General features: G+C 42.9%; 1 protein-coding gene across 25 annotated transcripts in view; it reads left to right on the plus strand.

Annotated features, from left to right (window-relative positions):
* The first annotated feature begins 252 nt into the window (after window positions 1-252).
* The window catches only part of PITPNM2 (phosphatidylinositol transfer protein membrane associated 2), a 215,354-nt gene continuing 187,818 nt past the window's right edge, over window positions 253-27,788 (plus strand). For 10 of the 25 annotated variants that reach the window (XM_038373112.2, XM_038373119.2, XM_038373117.2 and 7 more), the window contains exons 1-2: window positions 253-619; window positions 22,831-22,930. The gene's annotated coding sequence lies outside the window, so the exon portion shown is untranslated. Of the gene's footprint in view, window positions 620-970; window positions 1,281-22,830; window positions 22,931-27,788 lie in introns of those variants that run through there. The other 15 variants (XM_043498338.1, XM_038373114.2, XM_043498347.1 and 12 more) reach the window with 6 other exon arrangements.

The raw sequence follows: 27,788 nt of genomic DNA on the forward strand, positions 1-27,788 counted from the left end.
CCTGGCGGAGCCTGGAAAGTTCTTGAGTCGAGTGCCAGGGACCAGCTAGTTTGGAAGGGAGAGATTTCACTACCTCTCGCCCCACTTCTGTAAAGCACCCGGGAGCCGCTGCTGGGGTTTTCTCGCCAGCCTCACCCAAGCCCCTGCCAGCCTCAGCAGCCCAGAGCCCGGCGGTGCAGCTCCCAGGTGGCCCCTGCCCAAGCAGGAGCAGCCGCGCTGTTGTGCCCCGCCGCGGCCGGAGGGGGGCGCACCCCGCCTGGCTTTCCTCTCGTGCTCCGGGCGCCGAGCGTGAGGGAATGCCTGCGAGCCGGGGAAGGAAGTGGCCGCGCTCTGCAGCAGTGGGCAAGGCTCGCGCCGGGAGAGGCGGCTGCCAGCCGGGTCGGCGTCGCTACCGAGGGGGAGCCGGGGCGCCCCTCCCCGCGGCGAGAGCCCTGCCAGGCAGCCGCCCAGGGATCGCCGCGCCGGCGGCACGGAGGAGCCCCGCTGCCCTGCCCGCCCTCGCCGGGGATTATGCGAGAGGGGAGCGGGCAGGTCGGCAGCCCGCTCCTGGTAGCCGGGGAGAGCAGCCGCCGCCGCCGAGCGAGCGCTGGGACCGCGACCGGCGGAGGAGCCGCAGCCGGTGCGTGGGGGAAGAAGCCGCCTCTCGCAGCGCGGGGGCCGGCCTAGGCCGCTGGAGCCGGAGGGGGCGGCCGGCCCCGTGGCGGCGCGGCTGTTCTGAGGGGCGCGCCGGCCTGGCCGCGGGGGGCCGGGCCGGGCCGCCCCGCCGGTGGGCTGGAGGGGCGTGTGGCGCAGGAGCCGGGCGGGTCTCCAGGGGCTGTGGGCTCAGCCCCCCGCCTGGCCCGCGGCGGGGTAGCGCAGAGGGGCAGCAGGTGGCTGGACGGGCCCCCCTGCTGCTGGGCATCTCAGGGCGCCAAACCCCACTGACCCGGGCGCGGGGAGGCAGGAGTGGCCCCCCCTCTTCCGCTCAGTTACATGGGCGTGAGGGTGGGTCCCTGAGGGAGCGAGTTTCACCTTTCACCAGCTGCTGCTGGGGGGGGGGGGGTTCATTTTAACCCCCCCCCCCAGCCGCCGCCCCCTTTCTCAAGCTGCTCAGTTCTGTGTGATTCTCATGGCCGAATTGTGGATGGGAAAGCTCCGTACCCCCCCCCGTGTTGCTAAGAAACAACCTCGTCAAGCTGCTGCACAGACTCAGGCATTAATGGTCACTTCTGTGCCCACAGATCCAGTCTCGTGCTTGTGATTACTACAAAGAAACCTTTCAGAGAGATTGGGGGGGGGGGGTGTTTCTTTTAAACGTACTTGACGCATGGACACTTCTATCCTAGAGACAACATTGTTTTGTTATTTGCACGGACAGCTTTTTTCTAATATGGATTTCTTCTGGTGCTATAGTTAGCAACACAGGGCTGCTAATGCACCCTAAGAGCAGGCTGTAAGGTAATACCAGTCACTTGCTGTTTCCAACTAAGTATTGCTGGAACTCTTCTGTGTTTTAACCCTCCCCCCCCCCCGGCAAACAGGGTGTTTTGCTAGCAAAAAGTTTCCTATGTAAATGAGGTGGCATGGTAGGAAAGACTGATTTTTTTTGTAATATAATAAAAATAGTCTAAGAGTTGCGGCAATAACAATACTGTTTTATAGAAAAGATGAACTGTTCATGATCTAGTTAAAACCCCCCCATAAATATCCTAAAATGTGTATTTTTCTTGTTTGCTAGCTACGTGTGCAGAGTGGCTTTCCTCTTAATTTCAGGCTGTAATTTGAATATAATGTCTGAGGAGACGTTTGTGTTTGAAAATATGAGGTAGAGGGTGTACCTGTCTCTTGTTTCAAACCAGCAAATGGAACATTTTAGGTAGTTCATGGACTTGATGTGTATGAAATATTGCTGGGCTTCAGGGATACCACCCTGCTAGACTTTAAGGGTCATATAATTTTAATGCTAAAATTGATTATAAGCATGTGATTTATTTACCTTTGAGCATAATCTTAAACTCATAATTTGAAGGTTAGGTTTTTTTTTTTTTTTTTTTTTTTTGTAAATGAATTTAACCTTATCAAAGGTGTCAGATTTGACATCCCTGGAGATTTCACTCTGCTCATCCCCAGAGCAGGTACAGCGTCCCTCAAGCTGCCCTGTGGCACTTGTCAACTCTGACCTGGCTGGATCGCTTCAAGGGATAGAAGGGCAGATCTGTCTCAATCCCATTTCAATTCTAACCTCTCTGCTGAAGGTCCCCAGCTAGTGGGCAGACTCTCAGGGCAAGGGCACTTTTCAAATTGAAATGGGTCTGTGACCACCGGCTCGGTTCACATAATCCAGGAGTTCTCAAACTTCTTTGCACCGAGACTGCCTTCTGACAACAAAAAGTACTACATGACCCCAGGAGGGGGAACCGAAGCCTGAGCCTGCCTGAGCCCGCTGCCCCTGGTGCGGAGGCCAAAGTCTAAGGGCTTCAGCCCCAGGTGGGGGGCTTCTAACCAAAGCCCCACCACCCTGGGCTTAAGCCCTTTCGCTTTGGCTCTGGGTGGTAGAGCTCGGGCTTTGTCTTTGTCCCCAGGTGAGGGGGCTCAGGCTTCAACTCTGTCTCCAGGCCCCAATAAGTCTAATGCCAGCCCCGGCGACCTCATTAAAACGGGGTTGCAACCCTCTCATCCTGACCCACAGTTTGAGAACTGCTGACATAATCTAGAAAAGAGTCACCAGATAAGAATAATAGAAATGTAGGACTGGAAGGGACCTCAGTTGGTCTTGTCCAGTCCCCTTCACTGAGGAAAAACTAATTATTATCTGGACATTCCTGACAAGTGTTTGTCTAACTTTAAAAATCTCCAATGACAAAAGAATTCATAGCCTCCATAGGTAATTTTTCCAGTGCTTAACTACCCTGACAGGAAGTTTTTCCTAATATCTAACCTAAATCTCCTCTTGCTGCAATTTAAGCAGCTTTGTCCTAAGCCATTCCCTCTGCAATCTGACTTGGCTTCCCCCTCTGGGAAGAGAGGTGGAAGGGGCTTTTTCCCCTTTCAGGGATCTGATTCTCTGGTTATTTGGGTGTTGGAGCACCTGCATGGAGGGAGGGGGAAAGCTCCTCCATGCTATTCTTTGCAAAGGGGCTCTAAAGAGACCTGCTGGTGCTCCTCCATCCACCTGCAAGGATTATGAGGACTGAATTTGAAGTATTCCCTCGCAGCCTGGAGAGCTTTTGGATTGCGTTCTGGAGCTGCATGTGTATATCCTCCCCATGGCACTGCACTGGTACGATATGGCAGCATGAATAATGATGCTTTATAGAGTGCTGTTTATCATTAGTTCACAAAGAAGGCTAAGGCATTACTATCCATAGTTAGGGAAATGGAGGACAGTTGATTTGCTCAAGATTGTGCCACACATCCATGGCAGGACTGGGAATAGAACCCAAGTCTCTGTTCTCCCAGTTCAGTGCCCTCTCCAGAGGCCCATGCTGCCTCGTGAAGATGGGCTGATTTTGTTTCATTCTACTTTGGCTTATTGGTGACTTTTTAATGTAAACTTCATAAATATGTAATGGCTGCATTTAAAAAAAATCCTGTTCACTGATTCCGACTCTGTAGAGTCCATTCCAAGTGTCTTGGTTTTGCAGTACAGTGCAATAAAATGTAAATTGATGCATGTGCTCAACTCCAAGTATGTGAGTAGTCCCATTAAAGTCAGTGGGACTGTGCAGTCTTTGTAAGCACAGGGGTTTAGTAATTAGTATGCACTGACTTGATTTCATATTTGAATAATGTGGACTCCATAAAATTCCCTCTCCCTTTATTGCTTGATAACCCCCCTTTCTGTTCCCAGTCCTTGATCCTCTGGAATATTTTTGTCATGTTTGTTTCTGCCATGTCTGTTTTGTGTGCCTGAGTAATAGAAGAAGATTGATTGTGTTACAAAACACAACACTAGCTTCTAAGTGATTTTTCCACTCTCGAATAGTCGGCTGCTGCTTTTGGGCATGCACCATTCTGTCCTTTCACAGACCTTATGCCTGATATGTTCAACTGACCTTTGTACGGCTGGTTATTTTAATGGTTGACCAGTTCATGGGTTGCTGGATGGCTGAAAAGCCTCGGCATGAAATACAAAGTGAAGAATAGCTAAGCATGACAGAAGAATGGCCACAGACCAGTCCTCTCTTGTGGTTCTATGTTGCAATGCTTCTTTACAATACTGTTGATAGCATCTCAAAGAGAGAGAGGGAGAGACATGTGAGGCTTGGGGGTTAAAAATGTGGCTTGTTACATCTTACCTTTGATAGAGCAGACTCCTGATAGGATGTTAATTTGCATTAATCATATTTAAGTTTCCATAACTAACTTTTAATTAAAGCATGGTTGATACCAGCTTAATGAATGTACATATGCTAGGCCATCTGCATGAATAAAAATTCTTTTTAATTCCCTTACTATTCCCTTTATGGCCCCTTAGATGCTTTTTGTGGCCATTTAAACAACATATGGTAGCAATTGTTCATCTTTTTAATATAACTTTTTTGCATCTGTGTTCAAGAAACAAGAATTGTATAAATAAACAACTATCTCCTATCTTTAAAAATATTTTTTAAGTAACTTGGAACATGAAAAGGGGGTAAATTATGTCTAGGTGCGTGTATGAGAAAATGTTGCCTAATTTAGGACCTCATCCAAAGCCAGCTGAGGTTAATGGAGAGCCTTTTTGTTGACTTCAATAGGCTTTGGATCGGCTGTTGGGGTCCAATTCAACAAAACATTTATTTATGTGCTTAAGTCTCACTGAAACCACTGGAACTTAAGCACGTGCTTTAACTGTTTTGCTGAGTAGAAGTGGGTTGTTCAGTCTTAATGTACTCTGATCCTAAATCTCCTCTTATTTACAGTTACTTTTCATCTACCAATGTGATATATGCCATCATGAGCCAGCAATGCCCCTCTGCCATGTACATTGGTCAAACTGGACAGTCTCTACGTAAAATAAGAAATGGACACAAATCAGATGTAAAGAATATAGCATTCAAAAACCAGTCGGAGAACACTTCGATCTCTCTGGTCACTCGATTACAGACCTAAAAGTGGCAATACTTCTTCAACAAATAAACTTCAAAAACAGACTCCAATGAGAGACTGCTGAATTGGAATTTAATTTGCAAACTGGATACAGTTAACTTAGGCTTGAATAGAGACTGGGAGTGGATGGGTCATTACACAAAGTAAAACTATTTCCCCATGTTTATCCTCCCCACCCCCCACTGTTCCTCAGACGTTCTTGTCAACTGCTGGAAATGGCTCATCTTGATTATCACTACAAAAGATACCCGCCCCCCCCGCCCCTTACTGGTAATAGCTCACCTTAAGTGATCACTCTGGTTACAGTGTGTATGGTAACACCCATTGTTTCATGTTCTCTGTGTATATAAATCTCCCCACTGTATTTTCCACTGAATGCATCCGATGAAGTGAGGTGTAGTTCACGAAAGCTTATGCTCAAATAAATTTGTTCGTCTCTAAGGTGCCACAAGTACTCCTTTTCTTTTCACTAGAGTAACTCTAATGACTTCAGTAGAGTTAATCCTGATTTACACCTTGGTTAGTGAGAGCAGAATGAAGACCTCAGAGAGTGATTTTTGGATTGTAGTTTATTTAATTGGCATCTTTCACCAAAACAATAGTTTCTGATACAATATCTCTGTTATTTTGGATTTGCCTCGGACAGCATATTTGAATGTCTTCAGTGTTGTGCATCAAACAGCCCAGACGTTTATTGTGGGTTGCCATCTGGTATGTGGGAGTTCTATGCGACTGCTAATTTTAGTTAACAACCAATTTAGAAAGACTGTGTTTTAGCCTGTTGAGAAATGCTAAAAAGTTGCAAGTGAAAGTGGGATGTTTTGGGGTTTAATTATTTGATTGATTTGCCTAAATCTGTATCGCTTCTGAGAGTTTTTCTCTAATGTAGCATCACATCTTCCAGGTAAGCTCATTTTTTAAAAGGCTCATTCAACTGGCCCCAAACAGTTTTTTTTGTTGGAATTTACAGACTTCAGTAAAAAAAAATCTGTTCTCTTTATTGCGATATCCACATAATATTATAGCTAATTAGCCACACTATATTTTTTAACAAAATGTTATGTGAGGGCCTGATTCAAGAGCTGCAGAGTAAAATGGTGCTCGTTATAGTGTAGAGTGGTAGCTGCTATTTATTTATTTATTTTTTGAATCTAGCATGACTCATTACTGTGAATTTGTGAGAATGCAATAATGTGTTCTAGGACCAGTACAATCCACTGGGAAATATTTCTTAACCTGTCACTTTTTTCCTTTTAACCTTTCCCTTTTAAGTTTTCTATCAAAAATAGAATAGTTATTTGAATAGTCCTAAATTAACCATTTTCTCTAACTTCTGAATTTTTCTTCTTCTAATTAATTTTGAAGCTGATTTGTATAGAGAAGGAGAGCAATCAGTGTTTCTATTTAAAAAAAACAAATTAGTGAAAGTGTTTTTCAGGCCCAGATTTCAGGTTTTGTAAACAAACAAGTGTTTTGCAGATCCCAATATGAATAGAAATGTAGTTGTGAAACTGAGGAGGGCTTGGGTGGAGAGAATAAAATTAAACCTGCATTTGTTTATAACTTTTCCCAGGCAATGTTGAGAATCCAAGTACAACATTGTACTAGGGCAGGAGAATCTGAAATTGAAACTTCCTATAAATCTAAAGTGTATCTAGCTAGTCCACTTTCAGTGTCTAAGTTAAGTGTGGTGCCAGTTGTAAACAAACAACATAAATAGTGAACAATAAATTTTTGGAAAATTATTAAAATTTTAATAATGTAAGGTGGGATTTTCAAAAATACTTATCATCAGCTTCGCTCGGCTCCCTTTAAAGTTAATGGGAGTTTTACCCAATAGGGGTGTTAAGTCAATGCAAAGAGATCCTGAAAATTCTACTTATAAAGTATCAGTAACATGGGCAATGAGGTTAATACATGTAACTATCTGAATAGTGCCTCTTCAGTGAGTTGCACTGAGGGAACTGGGAAACAGTGTGAAAATACACCAGATCTTATCATAGATGATCCTGGCTTCTGGTGCGTCACCTAAGATCTACAGGTGTCAGGAGTAAAATCTCCTTTCCATTTTGTGGGGTACAAAGGGCTACAAGGTTAAATGGTTTGGAGCCCTTGTGATCACCCTCTGCACAATGACAGATTTTGCCCAGAGAGGAGTATGGAAGGATTTTCCTTGTCAGAGGATAAATAGTGGAGGATGTGCCACAGAGAAAAAGATAACTAAGCTTGAAAATGTGTGTGCAAGCTCCATCAATGAAAAGTAGGAAGAATCCAATAAGCTTAGAACTAAAACAACCCCTGGAGAATACTTGGGAATACCTGAGGAAATCCATGCGCTCTGACCCATTCTCCGGCAGGAGTGCTGGGTGGAGCAGAGCAAGCCCTCTGACCCAGCTCACCAGCTGGAGCTCCTGGTGGGCGAAGTGGGTTGGGGCACAGGGGCACCCATTTTTCTGGGGTCCCCCAGTTGGCTGGGTTGCCTGGGCATGGGCCCCGTTGGCCCAGTGGCTAATCCGCTACTGAATCCCGTTATCTGTAGATCTTCATAAAGGAGAGCAGGGGGGGATGCTGTGTAACAGTATTCAGAGTAGCAGCCGTGTTAGTCTGTATTCGCAAAAAGAAAAGGAGTACTTGTGGCACCTTAGAGACTAACAAATTTATTAGAGCATAAGCTTTCGTGAGCTACAGCTCACTTCATCGGATACATCGATGAAGTGAGCTGTAGCTCACGAAAGCTTATGCTCTAATAAATTTGTTAGTCTCTAAGGTGCCACAAGTACTCCTTTTCTTTTTGTGTAACAGTAAGAGCTGGCATTGCTTGTATACGGTGCCTTTTCATCTAAGGATCCTGAGGGATTTGATGACTGTTGACTAACCACTGCACAATACCTCTTTATGTTCAGAACAGGATGCATGAGTATCACTTCCCCCGCCATTAAGTTGCAATTGCCACCTGAGAGTGTGCAGCAACAAAACAGTTGAGGACAGGAACTGACAAAGAATATTTTAGCCAATAAGACTGTGGGTAGAATGACAGGTTTCAGAGTAGCAGCCGTGTTAGTCTGTATTCGCAAAAAGAAAAGGAGTACTTGTGGCACCTTAGAGACTAACAAATTTATTTGAGCATAAGCTTTCATGAGAGCTCACAAAAGCTTATGCTCAAATAAATTTATTAGTCTCTAAGGTGCCACAAGTACTCCTTTTCTTTTTGTGGGTAGAATGTAATTGTCTGAGTTGGAATATGGGCAGCAGGCCAGGGTTACCCGCGCTCATATAAAAGAGCAGTAGGGTCTTTTAATGGCCATGTGTCATTAGAACTTCAGTTTTTGGATCTCTTCCCAACTCAATTGCAGCTCAGGGGTTCCAAATGAACTGCTTCTGGACTTTATTCCAGCTTTGATGCAGCAGCCAAAGTGTTTTGCTCAGATGTGTCCAACGAGACTATAAGATCAGGAATCCTCAACCTGGTGAACAGTGAAATGCCCACCAATGAGAAAAATGTAAGGAGTTGGGTATCCTGAATACTTTTGGAAGAGTTACACAGATTCCATTTGGTCTTGAATGGTGTTTAGACAGCTGTGCTCAGTAAGGGCCATGAGAATACTAACAGGAGACTTTATAACCGTTTTGTGCACAGGGAAGGAACAGCACTTAGGCAGCTTGGAGAGAGACCTTGAATAACATAAGCAATGATGATTCACCACTAACTCGTCCCCCACCAGAGTGACTTAGCAGCTTAGCTCTCTAGCTGAGACCATGTACATCAGATTCCTGCTTGAAGTGAATTTTTATAGCCAATTTATAAGCCTAGGTGACAAGGGGAAAAGGGCAGAGAATTAGCTAATGTCCTAAATGGTGTGCTGTAGCAATCAGAGTGGTAGCCGTGTTAGTCTGTATCAGCAGAAAGAACAAGGAGTACTTGTGGCACTTTAGAGACTAACAGATTTATTTGAGCACAAGCTTTCATGGGCTAAAGCCCACTTCAGCATTCTTGTACCATCTGGAGAGGTTATAAAAGACAATAGTGAGTTAATGGTTTAAAGTTTTTAATTTGTCATGGTGAGTGCAACTAATTTGATGGACAGAAAAGCTGACTATAATTTGTTTGGATTGCTGGTGCTTACATAACTAATCCTTAGCAACTAGTTCAAGCAAATTATCTGATTTAACCCATAGAACCGTGTCCTCAAAAGGCATTCTCTTCCAACTGTGTAATGCCCTGCTTAGAAAGTGGGCATGTGTAACAGCACAAGCATATGGAGGACCTTGACATACTCTAGCACTTCACTGTCGTGAGCCACTAGATAGGCCTTTTTATCCCAGGTTGTATAGGAAGAGTCAGGTCCTTGCAAGATGTTGGATGTATCATAAGGATTTAATTCTATTTAAGTGCTTTAAAAGGATATGGGAGGATTGCAGGTTTTATAGTACAGCTGTGGGTCACTACTCTTCAGCTTACACAATGTGTCCTGAATTGGTTAGTCATCAGGAATCTGGTTTAGGGCTCAGTGAGTCACTCTTCTGTCTGCTCATTTTGAATTGAAGTCTATGAATTATGACTTCTTGGGAAAGCTGGCAGGGCTCTGGCCATCTCCGAAGAGGTAAAGAATACCATTGTGCCCTTGTATGTGAGTTTACGCTCAGGGTCCACTCCTGGTTCCAACAAAGTCACAAGGAGTTTGGAATTAATAGATTACAGTTTTTCTTTTTTGCTTTCTGTCACAGAAAGGCACAAAATGGGGTGTGAATTTTTGTTATTTTTTTTTTAAGCTCAATAGTTTTAGGTAATCTAAGGGGCCTCCTTTTAGGGAAAAGGAACAATGTAGAATGATTTTTCTCTGTGGGTGGTTTGTTTACTTCAATGTTGTTGTTCTTCACCCTGCCACTTTTCTTTAAAGGAAATAGAACATGGTTTTATGTGTATCATGTCAGATGAAATTGAAATCCAAATATTTACCATCTTCTTGCAGTATCTCGGGTTGAAAACCAATTGTAGGCGTTTCCAAGCTGTTAAATTTTCCCTTTCACTGAGTCGGTTGTTCCCCCTGCATGCTGGAAACACGGATCCAAATTTCTTTTCATTATTTCCTGGCCAGACTCTGCAGCTGGAAACACTTACCTCTGTAGGCCTCTCAACCTGGCATCAGGCTCGTAGTGTTCTAGCCTGAACATACCCAAACTTTGTTGCTGGCCCTCTCTCTAGTAGCAAATAAAGTGAATTAAAATGTGAGAGATAGTTTAATGTCTAGATAACTGTGTATACCTCTGAAAACAAGAATTTAAAATGTTGTGGGGAAAAAAAGAGGGCTTATCTCTCTCTAGATAACCCTTACCTCTTCTATAACTCCCTTTGTCTGACTATCTCAAAGTTCTTTGCAAAGGAGCTTGAAGTATCATCTCCATTTTACAGATTTTTACACTGAAGCACCAAAGTATAAAGTCCAAGTCGCACAGTGAGTCAGCCAAGGAGCCAGGGAAAGAACCTAGGTCTCCTATCTCTTAAGCCAGTGCCCTATCTTTTGGTCCACACTAACTCTCATGAATATTCCCATGTGACCAAGCTGAGACTATTTTTCTGTTGAGCAGTTCTGGTAGATCATTCATTTGGGCCCCTATCCTGTGCATTGTGTAGTCTCACCTAAATAAATGATATGAACAGAAGCACAGAGGGCACCATGGTATGTGGGTTTTTTGAGGGGTTGTGTGTGTGTTAGATGCCACATTTACAAAGATTTGAAGACAGTATTTGAATTTACGGCTGTTTTTCCCCTACTTACACTATGAAATACTGCAGCTAATTTAACTATCAAAGAAGTTAAACACTTGTTTTGTTTTTAATTGTATCCACTATAAAGTAACACTTTGAAGAATGAAAAGGAGTACTTGTGGCACCTTAGAGACTAACAAATTTATTAGAGCATAAGCTTTTGTGAGCTACAGCTCACTTCATTGGATGCATCTCACGAAAGCTTATGCTCAGATAAATTTGTTAGTCTCTAAGGTGCCACAAGTACTCCTTTTCTTTTTGCGAATACTGACTAACACGGCTGCTACTCTGAAACTTTGAAGAATGGTTCCCAAATATGCATTTAGCATGGCTACAATGTGTCCTATCTGTTTTGTGAACCCAGAATGACTTTTAAAGCTCACCATCTCTTGTGTAAACTCCCCTAAATGAGCTTTTCAACGACAGAATTTATTTAACACACAATATCTGTCAGGTAGAAATGCATATCAGGGCAAGCCTAATTGAAGCATTAACCTTTTGGCAGCAGCTCCTATGTAGCAAGCCTCTGTTCTAGCCTGATGTATATTTTATCAGTTTGTTTGTTTGTTTGTTTTAGTGTAACAGGATGAGGTTTTGACTCTCTGCATACTGAATGTTGGAGAACACTTCAGTCTCTTTGGTCACTTGATTACAGACCTAAAAGTTGCAATTCTTCAACAAAAAAACTTCAAAAACGGACTCCAAGGAGAGACTGCTGAATTGGAATTAATTTGTTAACTGGATACAATTAACTTAGGCTTGAATAGAGACTGGGAGTGGAGTAAAACTATTTCCCCATGTTCATTCCCCCCTCCACCCCCCCACTGTTCCTCAGACGTTCTTGTCAACTGCTGGAAATGGCCCACCTTGATTATCACTACAAAAGGTCCTCTTCTCTTTCCCCCCTTTGCCCCCCCCCCACTCTCCTGCTGGTAATAGCTCACCTTAAGTGATCACTCTCTTGTTACAGTGTGTATGGTAACACCCATTGTTTGTTGTTCTCTATGTATATAAATCTCCCTACTGTATTTTCCACTGAAGCTCACGAAAGCTTATGCTCAAATAAATTTATTAGTCTCTAAGGTGCCACAAGTCCTCCTTTTCTTTTTGCGAATACAGACTAACATGGCTGCTACTCTGAAACCTGGCGGATGGTTAGTTTTTTTTTTTTTTTTTTAAATAAACTACTGCACCTGTCCTGCTAGGACATGTGCTTACCTCACTGGCAGTAATGGAATTCCCTCCCCTCTCCTCCCCCCAAGCCTTGGTGAGGCCAAATCCCTCCCTCTGTTACAACCATACAACCCTGTTGATTTTGGTAGGGCTGCGGAAATGTAACTGAGAGCAGAATGTGCCCCATATAAGCACTGGACTTGTTCTGTGTTGCAGGCTCTTCTTAAGAGAAAAACTGTGGAGAGTTTCAAATTTGGTTTTTGATTTTCAAAATGGGGCCACCTTTGCTAACACAAACCCTGCGGGAATAGTATGAAAATGACCCGTGTCAGTGTTTTTTATAGTACAAAACATGGCTGTAAAAAAATGAGCACCGTTCTACTAGTACCTACTCACAGTGTCTGCATTCTGCGTGTCTTTGAGCCATTCCTGATAGCTTTAGTGACAAAACCCTGTTTTGACTCCCTGCTAGCAGTGCGGAGCTTAAAGAGCAGGCAGGAATATCTTTTATCTTGTGCATCATCAATAACATTTTCATCTATGTTGCGTTAGCAGTTTTTTACGGCTGATGATCTGAGGCAGACCTTGGCTTTTAGACCTCAAGTTGAGTTTGCAGCACCAGCAGTTAGAATATGCATCTTCTGTTGTAAACTGAAGTCATCAAGAGGATAAACCTGGAATCCCTGATGTCAGTTTTACAGTTGCTTCTCAGAGGAGAACTGCGTTTTAATATTCCCACTAAGTACTTGAAAGAGATCTTGCAGTAAACTTGTAATTGTTAAATTTTTGTGCATAATTTGGCTATATTATTATGAAACGCTCCATGAAACCTAATATAAATGAGTTAAACTCTTAAAAACTTTATTTGTAGACGGGCATGAACTAGGTCCGTTCATTTTTTTTTCCCCCTCAGTGTACTCTAGTCAGGTTCTTATTTCACACCCTTTACTGTAGTATCTGTAAGGCAGATGTTAACATTACACTTACTTATTTTTCATAGACTACTGAAGATCAGAGTTTTACAGTAGATTATGTAACTGAATACCAGGGTGAAGTTAAACCACTAACTTGGGGGAAGGGGTGAGATGCCTTTTCTCCAGAATCAGTTGCTGAATTGGCAATACATTCCTTCTGCCAACATATGTTAATCTGACTAGCTATAGCTGGAGTAAATATTTAAAGCTCTTCTAGCAAAGATTTCAGCAGCAAAACATTTAGCTTTTTTATATGATTAAAACTCTGATGTAAATCCTACCAAAGCTATTTGCTTTCAGGGATAAATCCACTTTAAAGCCAGCTTCCTAAGTCTGTTTATACTTTAGGCACTTGGGGTCTCGACCACTGAAGGCCAGCGGGACTGGCTCCTAAATTGTGGCCATATGCTACTACTATATCTAGGAGAGGGGAGAAATGTAGCTGAGCTCGCTACTAATCCTGCATGAAAAGCCTAAAATCAACATCTCTGAGTTTATGGGGGCCTAAGGAAAGATAGGAGCAACGAGGGAAGGGAAATCCAAAGCACTGTACAGTACACTGGAAAGCCGACTTAATTTAATCATAGCAAAGTTACTGTAGCTCAGGGCAGTAGCGTTTGTTTTATTTTTAGGTTTTAATTTTTGATTTCTCTGTGCTCCTGTCCTCCAGCTGTAAAATGGGAGTAATGCTTCCTTTGTCTGTCTTGTTTGTTTAGATTGTGAGCTCTTTTGGGTATGGACTGTCTCTTGTTATGTATTTGTACAGTGCCTAGCACAAAGGGACTTAACTTTCATTTGGGGCCTCTAGATGCTATTGTAATACAAATGACAGCACTGGGGCCCAATGTTCTTAAGCTACTACAAGCTATTGCATCTTGAAGAAAACCTTTCTATAAAATATTTCTTAATCTGTAAAATAATGAAAGCTAGCAAATTATGCCAAACCTAAATGACGTGTTTCCATTTGACTCATCAGTTGTCCAAAAGATGACACCATTTGCCTCATTAAAAATGAGGCATCATTGCTGAACTGGCATATTTGTTCATTCTGGTAGGTATTGAGCACTCATTTTCAGTTAAGAAAATAAGTTATTATTTCAGCTAAAATCAGGATGAAATTTGTAAATTTTCAATCTTTAATATTTAGGATTAAGAATTGCAGCAGGGATGGATTCATGTGTGATGCTCTATCTGGACCTAAACAGTGTGCAAGAATCCACTTAAAAAATAATATATACTGTATTTTTAAAACCCTTTTAAAATACAGACTAGCCAGATGGTCAAAAGAACCAATCAGTGAGGCAATATGTAAATATTTTCAATCATTACCATAGCACTTCTGTGTTGATACTGAAATGTTAAGGCTATTCCATGGAGCTCTTGGGTGCTCAGCAGATGAGCTCTGATAAAACAGAGAATAAAGGTGAAAGCCTGAATATTATTATGGATTGTGGGTTTCATCTATACAGAGAGACTACAGTTCATTTGTAGAACATGATGGAAAAGCCCTCTGTATTCTCTCTTTAAGCATATTATTTAAACCCAGACAGTCTTTATTTCCTCTCTGTCAGGTCCTGATCAAATGTTGTTGTGGGTTTTTCTTTTTCCTTTTTTTGAGACTTCTCATTTCAACTGAAATATTGTGCAGTAGTTACCACTTCTGCTTTAATTGCCACATATATTTCAAAAGGGGCAGAGACTGGAGCTGCTGAGGAGTTCTTTGCTTTAAACATACCCATCTGGAGAGAGTGATCAGAAAGTAGTTAAAAATCAGCAGATTAAGATAAATTTTAAAAGTAAAAAAGCCTTCCTAAAAGGAAGCTGCATGTACCAGCCAGAGCAGATCTTCTAGAAATGTGTACTAGGGGCAATAACATTTTCATATATAAAACATGAGGCTCCCTCAGTGAGAACAAATGCGGAGCCCTCATCCACCAGAAAGCAGCTTCCTCAATTGCTTGGCCCTTCAGAATCTCAGTGTCTGTGACCCCCATTGAGGATGCTCCCTCTTGGGAGGATTTTTTTCACCCTTTTGAGATAGCTGTCTGTCTAATGTTAGTTTAGGAGCTATGGCAGATCCTCCCCAGAATCTGAGACTGTAACTGTCTGCCTCACTAGGCCTGCGTGGAGCAGTTATTATTGTTCGAGTAGGGGCATGGCAACAGAGGGGTCCAAAGGCCATTATCCATTTTGGAAGGTGGGGTTCTGAATAGACTGGCTGCAGCTTACAGCAGGCTCTCATAATATTAAATACAAGTTCTCCCTGCTGTAATGAGAACACAAGGACCAGGGGAGTTAAATCAGGATGTTTGTGGGGCCTCCTCCTTTGAGTTACTGAGTATTGCTGAAGTCAGTGGGATATAGATATGGCATCTTTAGTGTGTCTCTGTGCAGCCTAGCACAAGTTTGGCTCTCTGCCATTAATTTTACGAGAGGCCTGGAACAGTGCTTTGAGTACAGGGCCAGAAGACAGGAACTGCTGGGTTCTGATCCTTGCTCTGATGCAGACTCCATCACTGACCTTGGGCCCATCGCTAATCTTTTGGCCTCCATTTTCCCATAAGTAAAATGGGATAACCATTTGCCTACCTTGCTAGGGTAGTGGGCTGGTTACTGTTTGCAAGGAGCTTTGAGAATGAAAATGCCATGTGAATGCTGAGTGTCATTGTAGGCATTGCACAGTCCAAAGAGCTGTCCCTGGATGACATCTCTGCCTTGGTGCTCAGCCAAGGAGGGAGCTCTCCTCACCCTCACACAGCTGCTTCCTTTCCCAAACAAAGTGATGGGGAAACTCCACATGAGGATGGTAGGGTGAGGATTCCTGCCTGGGTGGGGGTGGGGCAAATCTGAATAATCTTACTCCACCAAGGAGAGAGAGAGAGAGAGAGAGACTTTAATCCTCCTAATTGTATAAACAAATTTACCACATGAGCCTTGGGGGGCCCACTTGTATTCCCTCTCTGAGGGCCACATACAGGGTGTTACTCCATCACCAGGTGTGGAGTCACGGTCTTGGGCTCCATAGCTGTAGTTGGGAGCAGAGGTCCAGCATATGGGGTTGCTTTGCAGTGAAGTGAGGTGTGAGGCTCAGTGAACTCCTCTTCCCTTCCCTGAGCTGCTTTGTCATTCTCCACCCCATCCCCCTTTCCCTTTATGCCTTGTGCAGCATCACATCCTTTCGGTTGGATGGATCAGCCTGCAGCCCAACCAGTACCTTCAGCCTCTAAGACCTAGCATTTTCCTGAAGCCTGTGTATATTTTCTCTTGGCTCAGGCCCTTTGTGGGTGAAACCAGAAGCATCTCTCTGTTACCAAAGTGTGTAACTGCAGTAGCACAGTAAAGGATCCAGATGCAACTGACGTTGGGGAGGGAAGAGCTGGGAACATCCTTTTCTGTGCACCTTCTATTATTTCTGCATTAATTGCCAGATTTAGCTTTCTTGTTATAAACTGCACCTGTTCCACGGCGTGTTCTGCTGTCTGTTTTATCTGAATACAAGGTGCTTTTTGGTTTTGGATTTATTTATTCCTTTTTTAAACAAAAAACCAAAGTGCTGGCAGCAGTTTAAGTAGATACAGCCGGATACGGCCTTTTAGGACCGATTAAAGGTCTGATAAGACAGGGAAAAACCCTTTCATTTCAGGGTAAGCAACTACTGTGAATGCCCAGCCAGAGAATGTTGCTTGCAAATTGTGCATGTACAATATTGGGCAGCAGCTGACCTCTGTGAGGATGTAACATCTATCATTATAGATTGTACAAAATCATTAGACTGGGCTATAACAACTGCGCTGTTTGGAACTATTTCATTTACCCTTGGAAAATTGCACTGTGTCCACTCTTATGGGGATGCAGAAACAGAACAAGGATCTTTTTTCCTCTCTCCCCACTCCTTTCTCGGTAGCAGTGTGGCAGTGTTCTTCTGTTGACCCGCCCTTTATCACATGCTAGAGCCCTGCCTAAAGCTACTGACTGATTGTGGTGGGGTGGTTTGTTAACTCTGGTTAAAAGGAAGGTGAAAGTACCCTTCTAGGCATAGGGAACTAGGGCACAGAGGCTTCTGCAAGGAAACCTAGTAATGGCCAAGCATAGGGACAAGTCTGAGGTTTATGGTGTATTGTTATATTTGTTTAAACTAATGATAAAGCCAAATGTCAGGTGGGGACCAAACTTGGGATGCAATGTTGTGTTGTACATAGGGCGTCTTTGGTTATATTCCAAGCTCTGCCAGTCATCTGTTGCCTGACCATGACGAGTCACTTCCCCTCTTTGTGCTTCTGTTTCCCCTCCCACCTTTTGTCTTCTCTGTTTAAATGGTAAGCTCCTTGGGGCAGGGACTGTGTCTCTTGTTGTATGTCTGTACTACATTTGGCCCTGATCTTGGCTTGGAACTGTAAGCGCTACCATAATCCAAATAAATATTTGGTCCATGGTATACCCCAGTGGCTGTCAACCAGGGGTATCAGAGTAGCAGCCGTGTTAGTCTGTATTCACAAAAAGAAAAGGAGTACTTGTGGCACCTTAGAGACTAACAAATTTATTAGACCATAAGCTTTCGTGAGCTACAGCTCACTTCATCGGATGCATTTGGTGGAAAAAACAGAGGAGAGATTTATATACACACACACAGAGAATGTAGAGGTCTTCCGGAGGTACATCAGCTCATCTAGATATTTGCCTATTTTTTCAACAGGCTACATAAAATGCACTAGTAAAGTCAGTACAAACTAAAATTTCATACAGACTGACTTGTTTATACTGCTCTATATACTATACACTGAAATGTAAGTGCAATATTTATATTCCAATTGATTTATTGTATAATTATATGGTAAAAATGAGAAAGTCAGCAATTTTCCAGTAGCAGTGTGCTGTGACACTTTTTTTTTTTGTATTTTTATGTCTGATTTTGTAAGGAAGTAGTATTAAAGTGAGGTGAAACTTGGGGGTACGCAAGACAAATCAGGCTCCTGAAAGGGGTACAGTAGTCTGGAAAAGTTCAGAGCCACTGGTATACCCTGTTGTATTTGTTCTGTTCATGGTGGGAACTCCACTCATTCCCCAATAAAAAGGTACTTGTGTGTGACACTTAGGATATCTCTTAGGGGGAACAACTGAGAAAAGCAGCACAACACATCAGTTAAGTAGACAGGCCTTCAGAAGCCAGCCAAAAGAATGTTATAATTAGTCTCTTTCCATGGAAAGATAAATGCCAGTTCTATTAGTGTAGTGCAGCGTTTTCAACATTTGTGCTAAAAATGAGCAACTCACCACCTGCTGGGTGGCACCTCATCCTGACTGCAAAATGTATTTACATATGAATCTATCTACTCATAGCTACGGCTGCTTTGATCATCTTTTGCATGGTATCATGATGCTTTTGAACCTAATTTTTAATTTGTGTGCGTGTGTGAGAGAGAGAATTTTAAGAGGTACTGAGCAATTCGAACTCCCATGGAAGTCTGAGAGAGTTCGGATTGCTCAATACCTCTCTGGATCAGGCTCTTAATTGGTGGTCAGTAAATATGTTATCATGTATTAGCATTTCTGTGTTTTTTCTGGTGTGAGCCACGTTGGCCCAAATGTCTCCCTGGTGCACCTCCGCTAAAGACTTCATGGTTGCAGCAAGAATGAATTTAGATCCATGTGTTTAAGAAGACACTATCATGGTATGTCTTTATAATGAAGATGCAGTGGATAAAAGTTGATGATTGTTATTTTAAATGAAAAAAAATCATTTTCTTATTGAACTTGGGTTTTTTAAATTAAATACATTTATCTTTTAAAAAATAAACCGGTTTTAAATTATCAAAAGCTATGTAAAGACCTAAATTTAATATAATCTACTAATTGTTTAAATTTTTCAAAAAATCGCAGCACCCTTCTGCAAATTGTAATGAATTAAAGGGTGCTCCTTTTTTAAATTATATATAGATTAAAGGGGTGTGGGGATCTTTAACTTTTGAGGACAATTTAAGCTATGTCACAATGTCCTGTACTGTATTAAGTAAAAAGAAAAGGAGTACTTGTGGCACCTTAGAGACTAACAAATTTATTTGAACATAAGCTTTCGTGAGCTTTTCGTGAATGCATCCGATGAAGTGAGCTGTAGCTCACGAAAGCTTATGCTCAAATAAATTTGTTAGTCTCTAAGGTGCCACAAGTACTCCTTTTCTTTTTGCGAATATAGACTAACATGGCTGCTACTCTGAAACATGTATGAAGTAAGTATCTGTTATTTTCAGTCTTTACAATGGAGGGAATGCTGGTATTTAAATTTTTCCAATGTAAGTACTTTGTTTCTATTGTGCAAAAAAGCTTTTGCCTTAATTTCTTTTGGTTTCATTTTAGTTAGCAGGTGCAGAGAGAATATTTTCTTCATGTAGACTAGTTAATTCAAACTTGAGAAGCTGATAGAGAGTTGAAAAAGCAGGAATGCTCATTTTCCTCATCCAATCTATGAATAAAAAACAGGTGGGAGAGAATGAGGTCTACTAATTCTAAAAATGTGAAGGACATGGCAACAGGTTTTCAATGGTATTTAGGCAGAGAGGCACCTAATAGGATTTTCAAAAAGTGCTTCCCATGGGAGTTAGGCACTACTCTGTTTAGACACTTTTTGAAAATTCCTCTAGGAGCCTACCTGCACCTTCAGGCACTTAAACACTTTTGAAAATCTGGCTCATGGTGACCAGAAACAAGTTAGTCAGTGCACTAACTGCAGATGATATTTCCTTTATGTAATAAATCGGTTAGTTTAAAATGCAAGGCATAATTTGATAAATGTTTTTTGTGTAACTAGCACATTTAAGGTAGTTTTATTTAACTCATAAAAACTAGTTTAAAATGCTGCTTTTGTGCATTTTTAATTGAATTCAAATGTTCATCCTAATGCAAGTGTGAAAGAAATCATGAGTAAAAAAAAATTACCATCTAGTCATGTAAATAGAAAATGGTGAATGACACATTTTTTAACATGATAAAAAATGTAAAAATTAAGAATCTGAACAAATGTATGTTAAGCTACATAGGTTTCAGAGTAGCAGCCGTGTTAGTCTGTATTCGCAAAAAGAAAAGGAGTACTTGTGGCACCTTAGAGACCAACACATTTATTTGAGCAAATAAATTTGTTAGTCTCTAAGGTGCCACAAGTACTCCTTTTCTTTTTGTTAAGATACATAATTCCTTAAATAAAATGTGTGTAGATACAGTGTAAACTGGATTAGCAAAAAGAAGTACCAGCTTGTAGTGTAAAGACTATATTTGCATTGCAAATCAACATATTTGAATGGTCATGACAGCCAAGCAGGACAGACTTTTCTTTTGGACCATATACAAATGCAAAACAAAATTAAAATGATTTAAATCAAGTTTTCCTGCTTGCTTATTTTAATCAGTTTAATTTAAATCAAGCCTCCTGAATGAGGTAGGAGGTAATTCCTGTCGACTTTTGTCTGGTATCAGATTCTTGCAAGCCTGCAGCTGAAATCTATCAATAGATGTTTCTTTGTTGGCACCAAGGTTAGCATTTGGGACTGCCTGACTGTTGTTCCTGTTGTCTGACCATTATGCCATGTCGCCAGAGTTTCAGCTCGATTTCTAAGTCAAATTGCATTAATTAATAATAGTCACAATACCAAAGGTTTGTATATAGGTTAAACAACTTTCTGTTGAACTGTTGTAATGTTTTTATCTGTGCTGGGAAAGCAGAAGTGGTGTTTGGGCTCCATGCTATTGGCTGAGCTGTGAATCGGCAGATGATGTTAATAAGCATTTGAGGACTAAATATATTTTAAGCTGTCTGGCTGTTTGCTGTCTGTGATGACTCTGAGACTAATGGACCTGAAACATTGCTCATGCTTGCTCTTTCTCCAGTGTGACTGTGACCTGCGCAAGCACGTTAAATAGCTTTGTATGAAGGTACAAGAGTAAACTGCAATTAAAATCTATTTTGGTAAGATATAAATCAACCCTATTAACCATGGCAGGGTCAGCTAAATAGTGCACAGTGTACTGATTCCACGCCTGGCTCCGTATGTCCTGCCTTCTGGCTCATAATCCATGTTCCAGTCCCAGAGTTGCTGTGCATGTGTGTAGTCTGTTCTGGTAGGTGTGTGTTCCAAGGTAGCACCTGCCAGGATAAGTTTTACTTTATGCTTGATCTACAGGAGGTTTTTTTTTGGGGGGAGGAGGGTGTTGGTGGGTTGAGGGCGCCCATGTTGCTCTGCTGTGAGTGTGTGTGTTGGGGAAACGCTTGCGCTGCCATGAAGTGTTTTTCTCCTGCTATGTAACGCAGGGGCGTAGAGTCCAGGATAGGGGCCAGGATCACCTGCGCTGGCACAAGTTACAGCTCCGAGTGCCAGAAAGGGCAGTTGGACACCTCCCAAGCTCCAAGGGATAATGTTTCCACTGACCCCCTGGAGGTTCTGCTGAGGTAAGGCAGCTTTAACAGGAGGCCAGTTAATGGGGGCTGCCATGTGGATGACTAAATTGGTGCATCACCACTCCCTTGGCAGGCCTGGCTATGCCACCTCACTGCCACACCCACCTCTGAGATGGTGTTGGCTGGCTGTTGGCCTTGTGGCAAAGGCAGATGCATGCAGGTGGCAAAGACAGATGCCTGGTATCATTGCTGTCTTCCCTCCCCTCTCTGCACTGCACACGGCTGGGAGCCTTTGTCAGGGTCTGTGCTGGCTGCCTCTGGGAGAAAGGGATTAAGGAAGGAGCAGGAGCAGAGGTGTGGATGAGGCCAAAGTTTTGTAGGGCTTTGAAGAGACATAGAGGAGCTTTACTCTAATGTGGGAAAGGGAAGCAAGTGGAGCGAGGATTGGCGGGACTGGGTAGGGTTGTGTGTGTGTGTGTGACCAGATGTACTGATCAGGCATTTTAAAAGAATGCATTAAAAATGATCTACAGTAGTTAAAAGCAATGCTGAGAGTCCACCCAAAGGAATCTCTTTAAAAAGGTAATAGGCCATTTGCCATTACTAAACTGCATGAGCTACTTAGGATATAATTGTTCTATTATGTTCCTTGTAGATCTCTCTCAGCTCTCCTGGCAAAGGCAGCCTACGGGACCAGGATACCAGTAACCACAAGCTGGGGCAGGGAGGTGAAAGGGGTAGTGTCTCAGATATAAATTCCGCATCTCTGCCCCAGTACAGGAGGGGAGCTGACATCTACCTGGCTTGAGGCACTGAAAACTCTCACTTCCCCTGGTAGCCCAGCCCTCTCCCTTTCACCATGCAGCTCCTCTTGCAATACTAGGGGGAAAGAACCATCTCTCTGTAGTAGTACTGGGAGGTGCTATTTTTCCTTACTCCTCCCCTGCCTGTGGAAGTGAATAGCTTCTATAAAGACAATTCCAGCTCTCTTCCCACTCCTAAAGCAACAGGTCCTGCCTCATCTCAGGGGAGCTGTTTAGTAGACTGCTGCTATGTGAATTTTTTCTTCAACAACATCCACGCTAAATATCTTGCATCATTCAGCACCCTGCGTGAACTAGTAACCTTGCATGGGGGATTATGATTATCTTATGTAAAGAGAACACATGGTAGTGGTCAGTGCAATCATTTTTTTTCTTATTTTAAATTTCCATGAGTTAGAGATTATGACGACTCATGGCTTGGAATGAGCTGAAATCCCTAAGGTGCTTGTTACCGCCTACTATCATGTATTGAATTTCTAACATACTGGAGGGATGTCTGCAGAGAACTATGATGTACAATTATAAAAGGTTATAGCTTCATGTTGTTTGTACAGGAGCTATTAGCATGGCACAACTTCACTCTTGCTGTTAATTTCCCAGCGGCATGGTTGTTAAGTGTATGTTTTTTATTTTCTCTAGGATGTTGACATATGTGGACCAACAGTGACATCCTATGTCAGCAATGCTGCGTTGACTTCCTCTTGCATTCAGAAGTATCTAGAGAGATTTCATATGTAAGGTATGTTCTGACAGTTCCATTGAATTTCAGTTCTCTTTCTATTAAAAAAAAAAAAATCATTCATGCACTACTGTGGGGAATGGCAACCATCTCTGGGGAGCAAGTGGTTAGCCTCAGCTCAGGTTCCTCAGCGGAAGGGCTATACAATGGAAGTTCAAAGAGTGGCTGCTTGGGTAGCCTTTGGGAAGGTCAGACTCCGTGCTTAGGGTCACAGGAGTAGGTTGTCCTGTGCTGAGTTAATTTGTGTGTGTTTTCTGGTTATAATTGTTCTCCTTTTAAAGAAAACTTTTGCTGAGTGTACCTGTGCTTTTGTTTCTGCTCAGTCAACACCCAGAGCTCTCTTAAGTTTGTAAAGTGGGTTCACTAAAGGGATGCTACCAAATAGGTTACTCCTCAAATTTAGACCTAATATATTTAAAAAACAAACAAAAAACCCCCAAAAACCCTCATACAAATATATTCATTTTTCTTCTTCTTTTAAAAAATCAGTGAATGTAAGTAGTTTGTTTTTAATTTAAACCAGGCAGTGTTTGGAACCTGAATACTGTAATATTGTGTTAGTGCAAGTAATCCAGAAAGCAAGTAGAAATTGACAGGCTTATGTTCATTTTCCAAGCGGACAGAAATGCAATTCCCCCCTACCCCAAAACAAACAGCACAAATGGTGAGAAGTTGGAATTCTTTTTCTGTTAGGATAATTAAAGGTATCAAGCAATGTTTTTGTTTTTTGTAATGACATAGTACATTGCAATTACATTGTGATTTAACCTTGTGGTGTATTCCTTTAATGTTTGCTTTAAATATTTGGTGATTTTCATTAAATCTCCTTCATGTTAGTTTTACTGTCCTGACTCATATTTCTAAAACTGCCTATGGAACTAGCAAATGTACAGGCATTCTGCAGCTAATTTACTTGAAAGTAGGTGTGGCCTCAGCATACCCTTTTGACTATTCATGACTGTTCTGTTTGAATCTGTTGTATTTTCCCACTTCCCTTACCCCATTCCCCCAAGCTCCATTAAAATTTGTACCAACAATGGTTTAACTTTTATCTCTAGTCAATGTTTCCCTTTGGAATGATGTCTAGGGTGCTGCAATCTTGCATTCTGCTGTTGTATACTAAAATTCGGGGCTGCTGACCTTCAATTCAAGAGCAACTGGAAGCAGGCACCGGGTGGACAAGTATAGTTGCGAGAGCACCCAGGCTGAGGAGTACAAGTTGCTTTCAGTGATTCTGGATTCACACCCTCGAGGCATTGTAGTTATTCTGAATGTTCACAGTTGTGAGTGAAAGCGTAATCTGGTCTTGAACTAGCACTTGGGTGCCTCAAGCAGAAGTCACTGAAGACAAAGAGCCACGTGGTACCCTTAGTATTGTACTGGCATAAAACCCATGGGAGAGGAACAGAGAGCCCAGGAAATTGAGCAGCATTCACCTTGGAGCATCTCCTCCTGATACTCCCCAGAAAGTCTGTGGGGCCCAGATACTGGTATGGTAACTGTTCCTAACCCTGCAGAAGGCTTGAGCCTCTTTGGGACCCAGCTTCTCTCCTGGGGGAGCCATGCTGCCATTGGAGTATCCCTCCCTACTGCAGCCGTGCAGTAGGAACCATGGACTGGTCTCTCTGGGAATAAATACCACTGTTAGCAGCTTAACAGCAGGGTTAACGCTCTTAGCAGCACAAATTTTCACTCCTGTCCACAGGGCCCTGAGAAGAGCCTCCCCTGAGCCTCCTCTGTGTGGTGGAGGCATTGAAGGACCTCCACTTGTTTGGAGGAAGGGCAGGAACAGGCTCTGCTCTCACATCCCATAGGTTTAAAGCACTTTGTCCTAGTTCCTGTTCCTTTGCTCACCTCTGAGCTGTGTAATGGATGAGAATGTGGCTCTGTAAACTAACGACAAGCAAAGGAAGGCAAATGCAGTCTCATCCCATTTTCAGGGTTAGCTTTGCCCTGTGGACTTAGCCCCATGCCTTTCACTCATCTGAAGGGATTAATGTATCAAGAGGCCCGAGTGTTTCTCTGTAAAACAGACACAAAATTGGTCATCAGTTACTCAGAGAGCAAGGAAATGCTACCTTTACACGCAGTAAAATGAAGCTGCGCAGTGCGGGTCGCTAGGAAGCTGCAAGGAGTGAGGAATGTCTATGGCTCAGCAGGGTAAGTACATAAGGGAATAAAATTGGCTTTAAAATGATGGTGAATGCGGTACTCATGAAAACTAAGGTCTAAATGGCATTGGCCAGAAGTAGGAGCAGTTGTATGCAGGCGCTGGGTAATTTTCCTACTGTGCTCTACCATTGTCCCTGTGTGAGACTTCTGTTGTTCAGTCCCTGAGGGACTTGTGACCAGACTGCCAAACAGAGCAAATAATGTGAGGGGGTGGGGGAAAGAGGAAGTTCCCTTAAGGCTGCTCCTCTGAGGTGCTGAGGATCTTCCACACGCCACTGCCCTCAGCACCTTACAGGGTCAGCACCTGAGAGAAACCATATCCCACATCCATGGGGGCATTATAATTAAAATACAAGAACTGGGTTTGATTCACAAGAACAGAGCTGGCCCTGTGGGTGTGCAGGCTGAGTGTCCAGGTGTGGTGCCTCCACCCTGTGGGTGTGCAGGCTGGGAGCAGCACCTGTGCTGGGGGACAGAGGTTGCTGGTACAGAGTGTCTGCTGCACTAGCAGCCTAACCGGTCCCCCTGCTCCCTCGATCCTACCTGTTCTGAGGGACAGAATTTCCTCATTGCCATTCCACCCTTCCCTGAGCCTCAGAGGGGAGGAAACGTGAATGTTCCCCTCCCTCATACTCATGTCGGTTAGTCTCTGCCTATACCTCTGTTGGGTGGGAGGGCAATTGGGAGCTGGTGTACAGGAAGGGAGTGTGGAGGGGTGACAACCCCCGACTCCTGGTCTATGTGGGGAGGAGCAGCAGGAGTGAGGTATGAGGGAGGGCAGGAATGGCTAATTGGAGGCAGGGCTCTTGTACTGTGGGGAAGCTGTGCCCCCTCTGGGCAATTCACATGTCTTAAAACAACAATGCATAGAACCACCCCACAAAGGGAAGTATAAATTATACCTGAATTGGCTCTTCCCCATAGATCCTGGTTGTGCCCCCTTTTCCAGCCTGCACCACCACTTCTTTCGGCTGCATTATTGCCCTAAGCCCCCAGTAAGGCAGGTGGGCACAGCTGAGTTGGGTTGCCTGAACCAACCCTGCAGCAAGCTTTCCCCTGTAGAGCCCTGGGCCTCTATGTGGGAGTAAACCAGGGCTGAATCTAACTCTTGGCATATGCTGTACTAAGCAAGAGTCTTACAGTTATGTGGTCTGAGGAAAGTGGTCTGAGCATCACCCATAGCATGAGATGTAGGCCACTTTAGAAGATGACTCTAAAGGCAGATGAACGGATCAATACAACACAATCTGTTTTTATGTAGAATCTTTGATATGAAGGATCGCAAGCCATTTTACGAGGAGCGTTAGATCAAGGTGATAACACTTCAGAGAGCTGGGTGACAGCCACTCTCCAAAAGACAGAGAACTGGACTCTGTGTGGAGATGCATCTGAGCAAGATAGGAGAGAACTGCAATTTTAAACGCGTTTAAGGTGGTGCGTGTTAGCACGGCAGCTGTTGAGTTACAGTGATGGGAGAGGAGAAAGGAGTCGGTAATAGGAGAGACACGAATGTGGATAACTTGTGGTAAGGGAAGTGGATTATGAGCAAATTGAATTGGGTATGGTATTAGTTCTCAGCAGAGGTGAGCAATCGGGTACAGGGTGCCTCTCTTTAAAAGACACTGACTTCAGCCTGCACTGATGGTTTTTAAATCTCTAGTGGAAATAAGGGTGTGTTTTAACTTTTTCCCCCCCTTCTCATTGTCACAGTAAAAGCACTAGGTGTGATGAGCTGTTTGGACTCCCAGTGTAATGGGGAGGAAAGAGCTGACGACACTGGTGTGGTTCTAACCACAACATCAACTGACAGTAGTTTCCTGTTACTGGTGTAACTCCCTATAGATGTGAACTTTCTTCATCTGTGTGCTTGTCTCTCTCTCTCATTTGTTAATTTTTGGCTAAGGTTCTGTTAATTTTGTTTAGGGATGATTGTATTTTTTATTTTATTTTATTTTATTTTATTTTTATTTTTTTGCACCTTTGTCATACTTGTGTTTGGAGGGTGAGGTAATTACAGAACTCATTACTATCAAACATTTAAGAACATGAAAACAGACATCTGCACCTCTCTTTTACAGATAAAAATAACAAAGCCAACAAACAATACCCCCAAAAAGCATGTCAGGCCCCAGTTTTGCAATCAGATCTGCACATACAAAGCCCTACTGGTTTCAGTGTGACTCAGTGGTCATAAAGATATACCTGTGGGGATCTGATTACAGGATTGGGGCCTCTGATTTCACCCTATCCACAGATTCATTTCATCCCCTCCTTAATGTGTAAAATATCGCAGTTGCAAAAACTAGAGCATGCTCTCTTTTGCCATTCCCATTCCAGCTGGAAAACTTGGCCAGATCCTTCCCTTGTAGTTTGTGATATTGTAAATAAAGGCTTGGGGAGGTCGCACGTTTTCCAGCTACAGTTATTTTGATTCCAAGGCTGCGGGGTGGAAATTAAATTGAACTGTTCTGGGTTGTTGTGGAAAAAGTATAATTATTATGGAAAACAATGGAAAAAAGACCATCCCAAATAAGACCATTCCTTTCTGACCAGAGCTTCATCTAGGGACATGAGGCCAGAAATATTCTAAGGTAGGCACCTTAAGAAAAGTGACCTGATTTTCCAAAGGTTATGAACACCTGCAGCTCCTGCTGACCTCACTGGCATTTATGGATTCTTCTGAAAA

This window comes from Dermochelys coriacea, chromosome 15 (genome assembly GCF_009764565.3).
Source record: "Dermochelys coriacea isolate rDerCor1 chromosome 15, rDerCor1.pri.v4, whole genome shotgun sequence".
Taxonomy (NCBI): Eukaryota; Metazoa; Chordata; order Testudines; family Dermochelyidae; genus Dermochelys; species Dermochelys coriacea.